Here is a 19,329-nt window from a genome sequence, read left to right on the forward strand (position 1 = left end):
AAGATTGATTCTATACATCGTTTGACATGTTTGTACAAACTGTAATAGACCTTTTTGACTTTTCATCTGAACTAATTGCTCGCACATTGTGCATTTGGATTACTGGGCTAAACGCGTGAACAAAAAGGAGGTATTTGGACATAAATGATGGACTTTATCGAACAAAACAAACATTTATTGTGGAACTGGGATTCCTGGGTGTGCATTCCGATGAAGATCATCAAAGGTAAGTAAATAATGCTATTTCTGAGTTGTGACACCTCTCCTTATTTGGAAAATGGCTGTATGTTTTTCTGTGACTTGGCGCTGACCAAACATAATCGCAAGGTGTGCTTTCGCCATAAAGCCTTTTTGAAATCTGACACTGTGGCTGGATTAACGAGAAGTTTGTCTTTAAAATGGTGTATAATACTTGTATGTTTGAGGAATTTTAATGATGAGATTTCTGTTGTTTTGAATTTTGTGCCCTGCAATTTCACTGTCTGTTGGCGAGAGAGGTTTTAACAGCCCTCCTCTACATCATAAATAAGTTGGTCATACTGGTCTACAATGTACACATGAAATGTATATGCATAAATTCTATGCAGTCAAAGTAAAGTAATCAATTTTCCCATTCAAAAAGCATTAATAGCTAAGCACTTCATGGCAATTAACTCTACAGTTTGCAACTATTATCTATAACACCAACATTAAAGGTCAATGTTTTAATTCTATGCAGTCAATGTAATGTGATTTCTATTTTCCCATTCATAAAACACTTAAAGTATTTATAAACATGCCTCACTTATCAAAAACAACATGACACAGCATTTTAATGGAGATATGAACATTTTATTTACATTTTCCAGATATAGCTGTCAGGCATATGTGTATAGGTGGCAGGGAAGTCAGGCGCAGGAGAGTCAATCGGAGTGTAAAATGGAGTCTTTTAATAATGTCATAGTAACATGCTCCATAACACTAAACAGGAAAAATAACAAACAAATATGGGTACGAAGACCCGTCGCGCACCTATACAACAAAAACACTACGCTGACAATAAACAATCTCTGACAAAGACATGAGGGGAAACAGAGGGTTAAATACACAACAGGTAATGAATGGGATTGAAAACAGGTGTGTGGGAAGACAAGACAAAACCAATGGAAAATGAAAAATGGATCAATGATGGCTAGAAGACCGGTGACGTCGAACGCCGAGCACCGCCCGAACAAGGAGAGGCAACGACTTCGGCAGAAGTCGTGACAATAGCTAGCACATCGCCGAAGAATCTTACTATTGACATTTTTCAGTTAGACTTTTCTTGACCAGATTTAACACAGATGCATATAGAAGTAATTAGAAATAATAGAAATAACTATTTGAGTGAGTAAAACATACAATAAAACAGGGTGGTAAAGCTATAGCTATCTTTTCCCCCATATTGACTAATGAAGGCAATGTCAATACATTTTCCAACTCGGTCAATAAACGTTACAAAATGTATTTAAAACATATAAAACATTTAGTTAACAATGGTAGCTATCTCACTATTTTAAGACTTAGGTACACTACAGGTCAAAAGTTTTAGAACACCTACTCATTCAAGGATTTTTCTTTATTTTTACTATTTTCTACATTGTAGAATAAAAATGACGACATCAATACTATGAAATAACACATATGGAATCATCTAGTAACCAAAAAAGGTGTTAAAACTTGTTGAGGATAGGGGGCAGTATTTTCACTTTGGATGAATTGCGTGCCCATAGTGAACTGCATCGAACTCTGTCCTAGATTGCTAATATATGCATATTATTATTACTATTGGATAGAAAACACTCTGAAGTTTCTAAAACTGTTTGAATTATGCCTGTGAGTATAACAGAACTCATAGGGCAGGCAATCTTTCAAACAAGGAGTGAAATTCTGAAAGTTGGGGCAACTTTGACGTCATCGCCCCCTCCTTTCCCAACAAGATATAGATCTGGAAGCACTTCCTACGCCTTCCACTTGATGTCCTCATTCAGTAGAAAGTGTAATGGAGCATTTGCTGTGAACTTTGACCTAATGGGAGGGAAAATAGTCAGTGTCGCAACAGAATGCCATTTTGCTGTGGCGCATTTCTCTGTGGGTGCTACTGCTGTTCCAATCGGCCCCAGATGAAAACGTATGATCCGGTTGGAACTTTATTGGATATATATGATAATAACATCCTGAAGATTGATTCTCTACTTAGTTTGACCAGTTTATTCGACCTGGAATATATCTTTTGGAAGTTTTCGTGCGAGTTATCTTGGACCAGCAGTCAGTTTTTGGGCACGTGAGCTAAAAGTGATAGTAAATGCAGCTACTTTGACACTAGTATTGGACATTATGGAACAAAACAACGATTTATTGTGGAACTAGGACTCCTTGCACTACATTCTGATGAAAGATCATCAAAGGTAAGGGAATATTTATGTTGTAATTTTGTATTTCTGTTGACTCCAACATGGCGGTTACGTCTGAGCGCCGTCTCAGATTATTGCAATTATTGTTAGGCTTTTCCCGTAACGTTTTTAAAAAATCTGACACATCGGTTGCATTAAGAACCAGTGTATCTTTAATTATATGTAGAACATGTATCTTTAGTCAAAGTTTATGATGAGTATTTCTGTTATCTGGCGTAGCTTTCTATAATTCCTCCGGATATTTTGGAGGAATTTCTGAACACGGCGTCAATGTAAACCAAGATTTGTGGATATAAAATGCATATTATCAAACAAAACATAAATGTACTGTGTAACATGTCATATGACTGTCATCTGATGAAGATTTTCAAGAGGTTAGTGATTCATTTTATTTCTTATCCTGCTTTTGTGATTTTATCTTTGGCTGGAAAAAATGGCTGCGTTCTTTCTTTGGTTTGGTGGTGGTCTAACAAATATATGTTGTGTTTTCGCTGTAAAACATTTAAAAAATCTGACATGATGGGTAGATGAACAAGGTGTCTATCTTTGATTTGAGGTATTGGACTTGTTAATGTGTGAAAGTTAAATATTTCTAAAGAATATTTTTGAATTCCCTGCGCCACCTTTTCAGCTGAACGGGGGGGTGGAGTTCCCTGAGGGGAACTTGCCCCAACAGGTTTTAAACCAATCAAAATATATTTTATATTTGAGACTCTTCAAAAAGCCACCCTTTGCCTTAATGACAGCTTTGCACACTCTTGGCATTCTTTCAACAAGCTTCACCTGGTATGCTTCTCCAACAGCCTTGAAAGAGTTCCCACATATGCTGAGCACTTGTTGGCTGCTTTTCCCTCAGTCTGCGAGCCAACTCATCCCAAACCATCTCAATTTAGTTGAAGTCGGGGGATTGTGAAGGCCAGGTGATCTGATGCAGCACTCTCCTTCTTGGTAAAATAGCCCTTACATAGCCTGGAGGTGTGTTTTGGGTCATTGTCCTGTTGAAAAACAATTATAGTCCCACTAAGCGCAAACCAGATGGGATTGCGTATCGCTGCAGAATGCTGCGGTAGCCATGCTGGTTAAGTGTGCCTTGAATTCTAAATAAATCACAGACGGCGGCACCAGAAAAGCAGCCCACACCATAACACCATGCTTTACAGTGGGAAATACACATGCAGAGATTATCCGTTCATCCACACCGTGTCACAAAGACATGGTGGTTGGAACCAAAAATCTCAAATTTGGACTCATCAGACCAAAAGACAAATGTCCACAGATCAAATGTCCATTGCTTGTGTTTCTTGGCCCAAGCAAGTCTCTTCTTCTTATTGGTGTCCTTTAGTAGTGGTTTCTTTGCAGCAATTCGACCACGAAGGCCTGATTCACACATTCTCCTCTGAACAGTTGATGTTGAGATGCGTCTGTTACTTAAACTTTGTGAAGCATTTATCAATCCACAGAAAATCTGACCAGAATTGTTTTTTCTTCAGCTCCCAGGCTTATTATGGAAATCTATTGCTTCTATATATGTCTGTCACCGAAATTGCAATTCCTATGGCTTCCACTAGATGTCAACAGCCTTTATTCAAGGTTTCAGACTTCTTTTTTGAAAAACAAACAAGTATTTAGAGTTTTTGTAATAGGACCACCTGAATCAAATCAGTCTTTTGGCGCGCAAGGGAGAAGGCGCATGCTTACAAATTTTCCTTTCCTATTGAACATAGTACTTTCCATGTGAAATATTATAGTTTACCCTGAGGATTAAATAGAAATGTGGTTTGACTTGTTTGGACAACGTCTACCAGTAGCTTTTTGGACTCCTTTGTCTGCATGTTGAACGAGTGGATTACTGAAATCAATGGCGCCAACTAAACAGACTTTTTAGGATATAAAGAAGGATTTCATTGAACAAAATGACCATTCATGTTGTAGCTGGGACCCTTGGGATTGCAAACAGAGGAAGATCTTCAAAAGGTAAGTGATTTATTTAATCGCTATTTGTGATTTTGTGAAGCCTGAGCTGGTTCAAAACATGTTGATGAGGGGAGCTGACCTCAGATAATCGCATGGTATGCTTTCACTGTAAATCCTTTTTGAAATCTGACAATTTGTATTTATTTTTTATTTTATTTCACCTTTATTTAACCAGATAGGCAAGTTGAGAACAAGTTCTCATTTACAATTGCGACCTGGCCAAGATAAAGCAAAGCAGTTCGACTCATACAACAGAGTTACACATGGAGTAAAACAAACATGCAGTCAATAATACAATTTATTGAGTAGGGTATTGGAGGCTATTTTGTAAATGACGTCGCCGAAGTCGAGGATCGTTGGATGGTCAGTTTTACAAGGGTATGTTTGGCAGCATGAGTGAAGGATGCTTTGTTACGGAATAGGAAGCCATTCTAGATTTAACTTTGGATTGGAGATGTTTGATGTGAGTCTGGAAGGAGAGTTTACAGTCTAACCAGACACCTAGGTATTTGTAGTTGTCCACATATTCTAAGACAGAACCGTCCAGAGTAGTGATGCTGGACGTGTGGGCAGGTGCAGGCAGCGATGCATTTGGTTTTACTTGTATTTAAGAGCAGTTGGAGGCCACGGAAGGAGAGTTGTATGGCATTGAAGCTCATCTGGAGTTAAGTTAACACAGTGTCCAAAGAAGGGCCAGAAGTATACAGAATGGTGTCATCTGCGTAGAGGTGGATCAGAGACTCACCAGCAGCAAGAGCGACATCATTGATGTATACAGAGAAGAGAGTCGGCCCAAGAATTGAACCCTGTGGCATCCCCATAGAGACTGCCAGAGGCCCGGAAAACAGGCCCTCCGATTTGACACACTGAACTCTTATGAGATAATTAGTTGGTGAACCAGGCAAGGCAATCATTTGAGAAACCAAGGCTATCGAGTCTACCGATGAGGATGTGGTGATGGACAGAGTCAAAAGCCTTGGCCAGGTCAATGAATACGGTTGCACAGTATTGTTTGTTATCGATGGCAGTTAAGATATCATTTAGGACCTTGAGCGTGGCTGAGGTGCACCCATGACCAGCTCTGAAACCAGATTGCATAGCGGAGAAGGTGCGGTGGGATTCGAAATGGTTGGTAATCTGTTTGTTGACTTGGATTTTGAACACCTTAGAAAGGCAGGGTAGAATAGATATAGTTCTGTAGCAGTTTGGGTCAAGAGTGTACCCCCCTTTGAAGAGGGGGATGACCGCAGCTGCTTTCCAATCTTTGGGAATCGCAGACGACACGAAAGAGGGGTTGAACAGGCTAGTAATAGGACTTGCAACAATTTTGGCAGATCGTTTTAGAAAGAAAGGGTCCAGATTGTCTAGCCCGACTGATTTGTAGGGGTCCAGATTTTGCAGCTCTTTCAATACATCACCTGACTGTATTTGGGAGAAGGAGAAATGGGGAACGCTTGGGCGAGTTGCTGTGGAGGGTACAGTGCTGTTGACCGGGGTAGTGGTAGCCAGGTGGAAAGCATGGCCAGCCGTAGAAAAATGCTTATTGAAATTCTCAATTATAGTGGATTTATCGGTGGTGGCAGAGTTTCCAATCCTCAGTGCAGTGGGCAGCTGGGAGGAGGTGTTCTTATTCTCCATGGACTTTACGGTGTCCCAAAATTTTTTTGAGTTTGTGTTGCAGGATGCAAATTTCTGCTTGAAAAAGCTAGCCTTGGCTTTTGTAACTGCCTGTGTATATTGGCTTCTAACTTCCCTGAAAAGTTGCATATCACGTGGGCTGTTCGGTGCTAATGTAGAACGCCATAGAATGTTTTTGTGTTGGTTAAGGGCAGTCAGGTCTGGAGAGAACCAAGGGCTATACCTGTTCCTGGATCTACATTTCTTGAATGGGGCATGCTTATTTAAGATGGTGAGGAAGGCTTTTTTTTTTAAATAACCAGGCATCCTCTACTGACGGGATGAGATGAATATCCTTCCAGGATACCCGGGCAAGGTCGATTAGAAAGGCCTGCTCGCTGAAGTGTTTCAGGGAGCGTTTGACAGTGACAGTGCAGTTGGAATAACAAGAAGGTAAGCTTTTAAATGATATAAGACACTTGTATGTTCATGAATGTTTAATATTACAAATATTTATTTCAATTGCGCGCCCTGCAATTTCACCGGATGTTGTCGGAACACCTAGCGGAACACCTAGCCATATTAAGGAAAGAAATAGCACAAATGACCTTTAGAAGCACACCTGTTAATTGAAATGCATTATATGTGACTACCTCATGAAGCTGGTTGAGAGAATGCCAACAGTGTGCAAAGCTGTCATCAAAGTCAAGGGGGGCTATTTGAAGTATCTCAAATATAAAATATATTTTGAATTGTTCAACCCTTTCTTGGTTACTACATGATTCCATATGTGTTATTTCATAGTTTCGATGTCTTCACTCTTATTCTACCATGTAGAAAATAGTAAAACATTTAGAAAAATCCTTGAATGAGTGTTCTAAAACCTTTGAACGGTAGTATACATTGTATTTTTTGCACATGACCAAACTTTAACAACAAGAGAAATTAAGAGACAGAATCATCACAACGTTCTTTCCATTTTGTTAGGATGAAACAGTCAGAGGTCACCAACCACAACATAGCTTCAGCGTGTAAATAAGCTAGAAAGATGTTTCAGCATCGAGTAATTGTCTCTGGCTCCCTCCCAGTTAGGGGGAGTGATGAGCTCTACAGCAGTCTCACAACTCAATCGCTGGTTGAAAACTGTTTTCTGCCCCTCCCAAAAGATAGAATTTGTAGATAATTGGCCCTCGTTCTGGGACTCACCCACAAACAGGACCAAGTCTGGTCTGTTGAGGAGTGACGGACTCCATCCTAGCTGGAGGGGTGCTCTCATCTTATCTAAGAACATAGACAGGGCTCTAACTCCTCTAGCTCCACAATGAGATAGTCTGCCACGAGCACAGTGAGTGTAGTCAGCTCTGCTATCCTCATTGAGACTGTGTCACATAACATTTATGACATTCAATTTACATTAAAAAAACTAGATTTTGTTTTTTGAGATTCTAGTCATGAAATCTATGCAGCCTACTCAATCACTTTTATATCTACTGTTTACAGGCCTCCTGGGCCATATACAACATTCCTCACTGACTTCCCTGAATTCCTATCAGACCTTGTAGTCATGGCAGATAATATTCAAATTTTTGGTGACTTTAATATTCACCTGGAAAAGTCCATAGACCCACTCCAAAAGGCTTTCGGAGCCATCATTGACTCAGTGGGTCTTGTCTAACATGTCTCCGGACCTACTCACTGCCACAGTCATACACTGGACCTAGTTTTGTTCCTTGAAATAAAATGTTGTGGATCTTAATGTTTTTCCTCATAATCCTCCACCATTTTATTACATTTGCAATCACAACAAATAATCTGCTCAAACCCCAACCAAGGATCATCAAAAGTCGTGCTATAAATTCTCAGACAACACAAAGATTCCTAGATGCCCTTCCAGACTCTCTCCGCCTACCCAAGGACGTCAGGGTACAAAAATCAGTTAACCACCTAACTGAGGAACTCAATTTAACCTCGCACAATACCCTAGATGCAGTCGCACCCCTAAAAACGAAAAACATTTGTCATAAGAAACTAGCTCCCTGGTATACAGAAAATACCAGAACTCTGAAGCAAGTTTCCAGAAAATTGGAACGGAAATGGTGCCACACTAAACTGGAAGTTTTCCGACTAGCTTGAAAAGACAGTTGTGTGCAGTATCGAAGATCCCTCACTGCTGCTCGATCATCCTATTTTTCCAACTTAATTTAGGAAAATAATTTGTTTTTGATACTGTCGCAAAGCTAACTGAAAAGCAGCATTCCCCAAGAGAGGATGGCTTTCACTTCAGCAGTGATAAATTCATGAAACTGAGTAAAAGATCATGATCATTAGAAAGAAATGACGGACTCCTCTTTAAATCTGCGTATTCCTCCAAAGCTCAGTTGTCCTGAGTCTGCACAACTCTGCCAGGACCTAGGATCAAGGGAGATACTCAAGTGTTTCAGTACTATATCTCTTGACACATTGATGAAAATAATCATGGCTTCTAAACCTACAAGCTGCATACTGGACCCTATTCCAACTAAACTACTGAAAGAGCTGCTTCCTGTGCTTGGCCCTCCTATGTTGAACATAATAAACGGCTCTCTATCCACCGGATGTGTACCAAACTCACTAAAAGTGGCAGTAAATAAAGCCTCTCGTGAAAAAGCCAAACCTTGAAGCAGTCCTCATGCTCCTAGACCTTTGTGCTGCTTTTGATACCATCGATAACGACATTCTTTTGGAGAGGTTGGAAACCCAAATTGGTCTACACAAACAAGTTCTGGCCTGGTTAAGATCTTATCTGTTAGAAAGATATCAGTTTGTCTCTATTGATGGTTTGTCCTCTGACAAATCAACTGTACATTTCGGTGTTCCTCAAGGCTCCATTTTAGGACCACTATTATTTACACTATATATTTTACATCTTTATGATGTAATTCGGAAACATAATGTTAACTTTCACTGCTATGCTGATGACACAGCTGTACATTTCGATGATACATGGTGAAGCCCCAAAATTGCCCTCCTTGGAAGCCTTTTTCAGGCATAAGGTGGTGGATGGCAAGAAATATTCTACATTTAAACTGAGACAAAACAGAGACGCTTGTTCTAGGTCCCAAGAAACAAAAGATCCTCTGTTGAATCTGACAATTAGTCATCTCAAATAAAACTGTGAAGGACCTCGACATTATTCTGGACCCAAATATTAATTTTCACAAAGTTTGCTGCTTCAGTGTCTGTAGATATTTCTGTCAGATGTTACTATGGAATACTGAAGTATAATTACAAGCATTTCATATGTGTCAAAGGCTTTTATTGGCAATTACATGAAGTTGATTATTTGCAGTGTTGACCCTTCTTTTGCAAGACCTCTGCAATCCCCCCTGGCATGCTGTCAATTAACTTCCTCTTTCCCAACTGTATTTAATTTTAATTTATTTATTTATTTTGCTCCTTTGCACCCCATTATTTTTATTTCTACTTTGCACATTCTTCCATTGCAAAACTACCATTCCAGTGTTTTACTTGCTATATTGTATTTACTTTGCCACCATGGCCTTTTTTGCCTTTACCTCCCTTCTCACCTCATTTGCTCACATTGTATATAGACTTGTTTATACTGTATTATTGACTGTATGTTTGTTTTACTCCATGTGTAACTCTGTGTCGTTGTATCTGTCGAACTGCTTTGCTTTATCTTGGCCAGGTCGCAATTGTAAATGAGAACTTGTTCTCAACTTGCCTACCTGGTTAAATAAAGGTCAAATAAAAAAATAAAATAAAAAATAAAAACTTCTGAGCCACATCCTGACTGATGGCAGCCCATTCATGCATAATCAATGCTTGGAGTTTGTCAGAATTTGTGGGTTTTTGTTTGTCCACCCGCCGTCGACAACATCCGCTGAAATGGCAGAGCGTGAAATTCTAAAAATATTTTTTGAAATATTTAACTTTCATACATTCACAAGTGCAATACCCAAATTAAAGCTTAACTTCTTGTTAATCTAGCCATCATCTCCGATTTCGAAAAGGTTTTCAAGCAATAGCACACCATTCGATTATGTTAGGTCAGCGCCTCGTCACAGAAAAACATGCAGCCATTTTCCAGCCAAAGAGAGGAGTCACAAAAAGCAGAAATAGAGATAGAATTAATCACTAACCTTTGATGATCTTCATCAGATGGCACTTGTAGGACTTCATGTTACACAATACATGTTGGTTTTATTCGATAAAGTTCATATTTATATCCAAAAATCTCAGTTTACATTGACGCGTTGTTCAGTAATGTGCCATGAAAACAACCGGCGAATTTGCAGAGAACCAAAATAGTCATCATAAACTTTGATATAAGATACCAGTGTTATGCATATAATTAAAGATATACTTCTCCTTAATGCAACCGCTGTGTCAGATTTCAAGAAAGCTTTACGGGAAAAGCACACCATGCAATAATCTGAGTACAGCGCTAAACCACAATAACAAGCCATACAGATACTCGCCATGTTGTGGTGTCAGTAAAAGTCAGACATAGCGTTATAAATATTCACTTACCTTTGATGATCTTGATCAGAATGCACTTCCAGGAATCCCAGTTCCACAATAAATGTTATTTTTGTTCGATAAAGTTAATCTTTATGTCCAAATAACTCCTTTTTGTTAGCGCGTTTAGTGCACCAATTGAAAGTCACAAGGTGCGGTCAAGTCCAGACGAAAGTCCAGACGAAAAGTCAAAAAAGTTATATTACAGTTCGTAGAAACATGTCAAATGATGTATAGAATCAATCTTTAGGTTGTTTTTATCATAAATCTTCAATAATGTTTCAACCGGACAATTCCTTTGTCTTTAGAAATGAAAAGGAACACAGCTCGCGCTCACGGCCACGTGCGAGACTTAGCTCATGGCATTCTGCCAGATCCTTAGTCAAACAGCTCTTATTCGCTCCCCCTTCATAGTAGAAGCCTGCAACAAGGTTCTAAAGAATGTTGACATCTAGTGGAAGCCTTAGGAAGTGCAATATGACCCCATAAGCAATGACTTGAAAAACTACAAACCTCAGATTTCCCACTTCCTGGTTGGAATTTTCTCAGGTTTTTGTCTGCCATATGAGTTCTGTTATACTCACAGACATCATTCAAACGGTTTTAGAAACTTCAGAGTGTTTTCTATCCAAATATACTAATTATATCCATATCCTAGCTAATATGCATATATTAGCTTCTGGGCCTGAGTAGCAGGCGGTTTACTCTGGGCACGCTTTTCATCTGAACGTGAAAATGCTGCCCCCTATCCCAAACAGGTTAAGGATTGACCACAAGTTCTCAATGGGATTAAGGTCTAGGGAGTTTCCTGGCCATGGACCCAAAATATCAATGTTTTGTTCCCTGGGCCACTTAGTTATCACTTTTGCCTTATGGCAAGGTGCTCCATCATGCTGGAAAAGGCATTGTTTGTCACCCAACTGTTCCTGGATGGTTGGGAAAAGTTGCCCTCGTAGGATGTGTTGGTACTATTCTTCATTCATGGCTGTGTTCTTAGGCAAAATTGTGAGTGAGCCCACTTCTTTGGCTGAGAAGCAACCCCACACATGATTGGTCTCAGGATGCTTTACTGTTGGCATGACACAGGACTGATGATAGCGCTCACCTTGTCTTCTCCAGACAAGCTTTTTTCCAGATGGCCCAAACAATCAGAAAGGGGATTCATCAGAGAAAATGACTATACCCCAGTCCTCATCAGTCCAAACCCTGTACCATAATAACAGTCTGTCCCTGATGTTTTCGCTGGAGAGAAGTGGCTTCTATGCTGCCCTTCTTGACACCAGTCCATCCTCCAAAAGTCTTCGCCTCGCTATGCATCCAGATACACTCACACCTGCCTGCTGCCATTCCTGAGCAAGCTCTGTACTGTTGGTGCCCCAATCCCGCAGCTGAATCAACTTTAGGAGACGGTCCTGGCGCTTGCTGGACTTTCTTGGGCGCCCTGAAGCGTTCTGCAGAAATGCAGTGCAAATGTTTTTGGGGGATTCAGTTCATTTGCATGGCAAAGAGGGACTTTGCAATTAATTGCAATTCATCTGATCACTCTTCATAACATTCTGGAGTATATGCAAATCATACATCATCATACAAACTGAGGCAGCAGACTTTGTGAAAATTAATATTTGTGTCATTCTCAAAACTTTTGGCCACGACTGTACTTTCTACCTGGATATAGCACTAAATAAACTTCAGTTAGTGCTAAACACAGCTGCTAAAATCCTGACTAGAACCAAAACATTTGATCATATTACTCCAGTGCTAGCCTCTCTACACTGGCTTCCTGTTGAGGCAAGAGCTGATTTCAAGATTTTACTGCTAACCTACAAAGCATTACATGGGCTTGCTCCTACCTATCTTTCCGATTTGGTCCACGCTACGGTCACAAGACGCAGGCCTCCTTACTGTCCCTAGAATTTCTAAGCAAACAGCTGGTGGCAGGGCTTTCTCCTATAGAGCTCCATTTTTATGGAATGGTCTGCCTATCCATGTTAGACATGCCAACTCGGTCGCCTTTAAGTCTTTATTGAAGACTCATCTCTTTAGTAGGTCCTATGGTAAGTTGGTGGTTGAAGATATCCTTCTAGTGGTATGGGGTTGTGCTTTGGCAAAGTGGGTGGGGTTATATGCTGCCTGTTTGGCCCTGTCCGAGGTATCGTAGGACGGGGCCACAGTATCTCCTGACCCCTCCTGTCTCAGCTTCCAGTATTTCTGCTGCAGTAGTTTATGTGTCGGGGGGCTAGGGTCAGTCTGTTATATCTGGAGTATTTCTCCTATCGTATCCAGTGTCCTGTGTGAATTTAAGTATGCTCTCTCTAATTCTTTCACTTTCTCTCTCCCTCTCCCTCTCCCTGTCTTTCTTTCTCTCTCTTGGAGGACGTGAGCCCTAGGCCCATGCCTCAGGACAACCTGGCCATTTTTATTTTATTTGTATTTTTATTTCACCTTCATGTAACCAGGTAGGCTAGCTGAGAACAAGTTCCCATTTCCAAATGCGACCTAGCCAAGATAAAGCAAAGCATTGTGACACAGACAACATCACAGGGTTACACGTGGAATAAACAATAAACAAGCCAATTACACAATAAACAAGTCAATGACAGTAGAAAAAGAAGAAAGTCTATATACAGTGGGTGCAAAAGGCATGAGGAGGTAGGCAATAAATAGGCCATAGGAGCGAATAATTAAAATTTAGCAGATTAACACTGGAGTGATAAATGAGCAGATGATGATGTGCAAGTAGAGATACTGGTGTGCAAAAGAGCAGAAAAGTAAATACAAACAATATGGGGATGAGGTATGTAGATTGGGTGAGCTATTTATAGATGGACTATGTACAGCTGCAGCGATCGGTTAGCTGCTCAGATACCTGATGTTTAAAGTTGGTGAGGGAAATAAGTTTCCAACTTCAGCGATTTTTGCAATTCGTTCCAGTCACTGGCAGCAGAGAACTGGAAGGAAAGGCGGCCAAATGAGGTGTTGGCTTTGGGGATGATCAGTGAGATATACCTGCTGGAACGTGTGCTGGAACGTGTGCTATGGGTGGGTGTTGTTATCGTGAACAGTGAACTGAGATAAGGCGGAGCTTTACCTAGCTTAGACTTATAGATGACCTGGATCCGGTGGGTCTGGCAACGAATATGTAGCGAGGGCCAGCTGACTAGAGCATACAGGTCGCAGTGGTGGGTGGTAAAAGGTGATTTGGTAAAAAATGGATGGCACTGTGATAGACTGCATACAGTTTGCTGAGTAGAGTATTGATCAGTTTAACGAGGGTATGTTTGGTGGCGTGAGTGAAGGAGGCTTTGTTGCGAAAACGAAAGACGATTTTAGATTTGATTTTGGATTGGAGATGTTTAATATGAGTCTGAAAGGAGAGTTTACAGTCTAACCAGACACCTAGGTATTTATAGTTGTCCACATATTCAAGGTCAGAACCGAAAATTGAACCCTGTGGTACCCCCATAGAGACTGCCAGAGGTCCGGACAACATGCCCTCCAATTTGACACACTGAACTCTGTCTGCAAAGTAGTTGGTGAACCAGGCGAGGCAGTCATTAGAAAAAGCAAGGCTATTGAGACTGCCGATAAGAATACGGTGATTGACAAATTCGAAAGCCTTGGCCAGGTCGATGAAGATGGCTGCACAGTACTGTCTTTTATCGATGGCGGTTATGATATCCTTCAGTACCTTGAGCGTGGCTGAGGTGCACCCGTGACCGGCTCGGTAACCGGATTGCACAGTGGAGAAGGTACGGTGGGATTCGAAATGGTCAGTGATCTGTTTATTACCTTTGCTTTGAAGACTTTAGATAGGCAGGGCAGGATGGATATACGTCTGTAACAGTTTGGATCTAGGGTGTAACCCCCTTTGAAGAGGGGGATGACCGCGGCAGCTTTTCAATCTTTAGGGATCTCGGACGATATGAAAGAGAGGTTGAACAGGCTGGTAATAGGGGTTGCAACAATGGCTGATTTGTACGGGTCAAGGTTTTGCAGCTTTTTCAGAACATCTGCTATCTGGATTTGGGTGAAGGAGAAGCTGGGGAGGCTTGGGCGAGTAGCTGCGGGGGGAGCGGAGCTGTTGGCCGGGGTTGGAGTAGCCAGGAGGAAGGCATGGCCAGCCGTTGAGAAATCTTATTGAAATGTTCGATTATCATGGATTTATCGTGGTGACCGTGTTACCTAGCCTCAGTGCAGTGGGCAGCTGGAAGGAGGTGCTCTTGTTCTCCATGGACTTTACAAAACTTTTTTACAAAACTTTTTGGAGATCGAGCTACAGGATGCAAATTTCTGCTTGAAAAAGATAGCTTTTTTAAAGTATTGGTTCCTGACTTCCCTGAACAGTTTATTTCGTGGGGACTATTCGATGCTATTGCACAAGATGTCCGCCACAAGATGTTTTTGTGCTGGTCAAGGGCAGTCAGGTCTGGAGTGAACCAAGGGCTATATCTGTTCTTAGTTCTGCATTTTTTGAACGAGGCATGCTTATCTAAGATGGTGAGGAAATTACTTTTAAAGAATGACCAGGCATCCTCGACTGACGGGATGAGGTCAGTATCCTTCCAGGATACCCGGGCCAGTTCGATTAGAAAGGCCTGCTCGCAGAAGTGTTTTAGGGAGCATTTGATAGTGATGAGGGGTGGTCGTTTGACCGCGGACCCATAGCGGATACAGGCAATGAGGCAGTGATCGCTGAGATCCTGATTGAAAACAACGGAGGTGTATTTGGAGGGCAAGTTGGTCAGGATAATGTCTATGAGGGTGCCCATGTTTACAGATTTAGGGTTGTACCTGGTAGGATCCTTGATGATTTGTGTGAGATTGAGGGCATCTAGCTTATATTGTAGGACTGCTGGGGTGTTAAGCATATCCCAGTTTAGGTCACCTAACAGAACGACCTTTGAAGCTAGATGGGGGCGATCAAATCACAAATGGTGTCCAGGGCACAGCTGGGAGCGGAGGGGGGGGGGGTCGATAGCATGTGGCAACAGTGAGAGGCTTATTTCTGGAGAGATTCATTTTTAAAATAAGACGTTTGAACTGTTTGGGTATAGACCTGGAAAGTATGACAGAACTTTGCAGGCTATCTCTGCGGTAGAGTGCAACTCCTCCCCCTTTGGTAGTTCCATCTTGATGGAAAATGTTGTAGTTAGGTATGGAAATCTCAGAATTTTTGGTGGCCTTCCTAAGCCAGGATTCAGACACGGCAAGGACATCAGGGTTGGCGGAGTGTGCTAAAGCAGTGAGTAAAACAAAGTTAGGGAGGAGGCTTCTGATGTTAACATGCATGAAACCACGGCTTTTTAGATCACAGAAGTCAACAAATGAGGGTAGCTGGGGACACGTAGGGCCTGGGTTTACCTCCACATCACCCAAGGAACAGAGGAGGAGTAGGATGAGGGTATGGCTAAAGGCTATCAAAACTGGTCACCTAGAGCATTGGGGACAAAGAATAAAAGGAGCAGATTTCTGGGCGTGGTAGAATAGATTCAGGGCATAATGTGCAGACAGGGGTATGGTGGGGTGTGGGTACAGCGGAGGTAAGGCCAGGCACTGAGTGATGTGTCACGAACCGGCTCAAAGCCCGTAACAAAAGGGAGACAACGTGGAGATAAGGCGTAACAAAAGATATATTTATTAACTAAAGCAACTAAGGAAAATATACAATGGTGTGTGTAATCAGTAATCAGTAGTGTAAGTGAGTGTTTTGCATGCATGAATGTGATAATGCAGGGTGTTGAAAAGATGCTAAAGCAAACAACTCAAAAACCACCAAGAAACACAACAAAATCCATAAAGGTGTCTGCATGGAGAGAGTCTCATCCATGAATGGGGAAGTGGTGTATTTATCCTGGGAGACACCGGGCCCAGGTGTTTCCCATGTAGCTGACGACCCTCCCAACTCCGCCCACCGACATCCTAATAAGGAAACAACAAAGAGAGAATTCGGCAGACAGAGTGGGAGGGTCGTCACAGATGATAGGAGAGATTGTATCTCTGGACATGCTGGTTATAATGGGGGAGGTCACCGGATTTGTGGGAGGTGGGACAAAGGAGGCATCAGAGGGGCTCCATTGTAAAGTAAAACAATAACTAACCTAAATAACATTTATACAAGGCATATTGACATTTGAGAGAGACATACAGTGAGGCATAAATTAATCACAGGTGTTGATTGGGAGAGCTAGCTAAGACAACAACAGCTAATCAGCTAAAACAACAACAACAGGTAAAATGGGGCTGAATGGGCAGGGAAGGTCGGTTAACTACACAGAGTCTGAGTTCGCGTCTGGGGCCGACAGATAAACAAAAAATAAACAAAATGGAGTACCGTGATTAATAGACAATCCAACAGGCATCAGCTATGTAGTCAACTGATCATAGGGTCCAGGGGGCAGCAATAGATGGAACAGGGAAGATGCGGGGTAGTCGCTACTACGCTAGCACGCGGGCGACACAGCATTTAAAGTTAGTAGCCCTGGGCTAGTAGAAGCGTCTGCTCCGACGTCCGACGGAGGCCGGTTGAAGGCATAGCGGATTGAGTATTCGTCGGCAGACCAGTCGTGGTGGTGCGGTGGGGCACCGTGTCAACTAGGGATCCAAGCCAGATGGCGAAAGAGGTATTGTAGTTGTAGTGATTTAGTTTGCTAGCCAAAATCAAATCAAATCAAATGTATTTATATAGCCCTTCGTACATCAGCTGATATCTCAAAGTGCTGTACAGAAACCCAGCCTAAAACCACAAACAGCAAGCAATGCAGGTGTAGAAGCACGGTGGCTAGGAAAAACTCCCTAGAAAGGCCAAAACCTAGGAAGAAACCTAGAGGGGAACCAGGCTATGTGGGGTGGCCAGTCCTCTTCTGGCTGTGCCGGGTGGAGATTATAACAGAACATGGCCAAGATGTTCAAATGTTCATAAATGACCAGCATGGTCGTATAATAATAAGGCAGAACAGTTGAAACTGGAGCAGCAGCATGGTCAGATGGACTGGGGACAGCAAGGAGTCATCATGTCAAGTAGTCCTGGGGCATGGTCCTAGGGCTCAGGTCCTCCAAGAGAGAGAAGGAGAGAATTAGAGAACGCACACTTAGATTCACACAGGACACCGAATAGGACAGGAGAAGTACTCCAGATATAACAAACTGACCCTAGCCCCCCGACACATAAACTACTGCAGCATAAATACTGGAGGCTGAGACAGGAGGGGTCAGGAGACACTGTGGACCCATCCGAGGACACCCCCGGACAGGGCCAAACAGGAAGGATATAACCCCACCCACTTTGCCAAAGCACAGCCCCCACACCACTAGAGGGATATCTTCAACCACCAACTTACCATCCTGAGACAGAGCCGAGTATAGCCCACAAAGATCTCCGCCATGGCACAACCCAAAGGGGGGCGCCAACCCAGACAGGTTGACCACATCAGTGAATCAACCCACTCAGGTGACGCACCCCTTCCAGGGACGGCATGAGAGAGCCCCAGTAAGCCGGTGACTCAGCCCCTGTAATAGGGTTAGAGGCAGAGAATCCCAGTGGAAAGAGGGGAACCGGCCAGGCAGAGACAGCAAGGGCGGTTCGTTGTTCAATAGCCTTTCCGTTCACCTTCCCACTCCTGGGCCAGACTACACTCAATCATATGACCCACTGAAGAGATAAGTCTTCAGTAAGGACTTAAAGGTTGAGACCGAGTTTGCGTCTCTGACATGGGTAGGCAGACCGTTCCATAAAAATGGAGCTCTATAGGAGAAAGCCCTGCCTCCAGCTGTTTGCTTAGAAATTCTAAGGACAATTAGGAGGCCTGCGTCTTGTGACCGTAGCGTACGTGTAGGTATGTACGGCAGGACCAAATCAGAGAGATAGGTAGGAGCAAGCCCATGTAATGCTTTGTAGGTTTGACAGGAAGCCAGTGTAGAGAGGCTAGCACTGGAGTAATATGATCCAATTTTTTGGTTCTAGTAAGGATTCTAGCAGCCGTATTTAGCACCAACTGAAGTTTATTTAGTGCTTTATCCGGGTAGCCGGAAAGTAGAGCATTGCAGTAGTCTAACCTAGAAGTGACAAAAGCATGGATTAATTTTTCTGCATCATTTTTGGACAGAAAGTTTCTGATTTTTGCAATGTTACGTAGATGGAAAAAAAGCTGTCCTTGAAATGGTCTTGATATGTTCTTCAAAAGAGAGATCAGGGTCCAGAGTAATGCCGAGGTCCTTCACAGTTTTATTTGAGACGACTGTACAACCATTAAGATTAATTGTCAGATTCAACAGAAGATCTCTTTGTTTCTTGGGACCTAGAACAAGCATCTCTGTTTTTTGTCCGAGTTTAAAAGTAGGATGTTTGCAGCCATCCACTTCCTTATGTCTGAAACACATGCTTCTAGCAAGGGCAATTTTGGGGCTTCACCATGTTTCATTGAAATGTACAGCTGTGTGTCATCCGCATAGCAGTGAAAGTTAACATTATGTTTTCGAATAATATCCCCAAGAGGTAAAATATATAGTGAAAACAATAGTGCCGGGAGCTGCACCTGGCTCACGGCTAACTGGTGCTAGCTTCGGGGCAGGGGCATTAGCCACTATATCCACTCGGTAGTAGTGGTGATCTGGTGCCAAGGTCCAGAGTTTACGGCAAGGATCCGGTGGAGTAGTGGGTTCTAGCCATGTTTAGGTGGAGTCCTGGTGAACAAATGAGTAGGCCAGGAGGTGGGCCTCAGGGATAGCTTTGGTACTGGGTAACTCGGTGGGTGCTAGCTAGCTGTGAAGATCAGCAGTAATGGTCCAG

The sequence above is a fragment of the Oncorhynchus tshawytscha genome, linkage group LG18 (genome assembly GCF_018296145.1).
Source record: "Oncorhynchus tshawytscha isolate Ot180627B linkage group LG18, Otsh_v2.0, whole genome shotgun sequence".
In the NCBI taxonomy this organism is placed as follows: domain Eukaryota; kingdom Metazoa; phylum Chordata; class Actinopteri; order Salmoniformes; family Salmonidae; genus Oncorhynchus; species Oncorhynchus tshawytscha.